At 38.1% G+C, this 643-nt stretch overlaps 1 protein-coding gene across 1 annotated transcript in view; it reads right to left on the reverse strand.

Moving 5' to 3' along the window:
* LOC133485608 (semaphorin-4G-like) overlaps positions 1–167 on the reverse strand; it is a 31,917-nt gene extending 31,750 nt beyond the window's left edge. Inside the window, 1 exon segment of the mRNA XM_061789573.1 lies at positions 1–167. This exon segment is cut by the window's left edge and continues 123 nt beyond it. The gene's annotated coding sequence lies outside the window, so the exon portion shown is untranslated.
* Positions 168–643: the final 476 nt, after the last annotated feature.

Genomic DNA, 643 nt, shown 5'->3' on the forward strand with positions numbered 1-643 from the left:
CACGACGCGCACACTTGTATCTCTCCCCACAAAAAAACCTCTTACTTCTTCTTCTTTACTGGCCCCATTGCTTGTTCACTTTATCCGGTAAAAGCTGTTTTTTTCTGCCCGGCGTGGAGGCGTCGTTTACGGTGTGAGTGAGTGTGTTGCGGGTGGACTAGAGAAGGGGGGGGTGGGAAAAAAAAAGAAAAAAAAAAAGAAGGTGCACCTGTCTGTTTAAACCTGAGTGAGAGGGCCTACAGTGACACCAGCAGGACTCTTGCAGAACTGCAGACTAAACCCGCTTTCATTTATACAGCAGTGCGTTTGAAATAAATACTTAGCTCTCAAAGTACCACCATTATGACCAACATTAAAACGTTCAACAAAAACGAGGTAGCAGTTTTACTTAAGTATAGTACATATCATAGTAGTAAATGTTTATCTTATTGTAAGCCACGATTTGAACATTAAAACCGCTGTGCAATCTAGGACAATAATACAAAAAAACTGTACTTGAATAATGATTCAATGAAAATGCATTGCAAAGAAGGTAACCAATTGTTTTGACCTAAATTAAACAGTTCTAATAGATTAAATGCAACTGTATAAGACTTACAATTTTAATACAACTGAACTGTACTGTATTTCAAAAAAGGTGAAG

This window comes from Phyllopteryx taeniolatus, chromosome 11 (assembly GCF_024500385.1).
Source record: "Phyllopteryx taeniolatus isolate TA_2022b chromosome 11, UOR_Ptae_1.2, whole genome shotgun sequence".
NCBI lineage: Eukaryota > Metazoa > Chordata > Actinopteri > Syngnathiformes > Syngnathidae > Phyllopteryx > Phyllopteryx taeniolatus.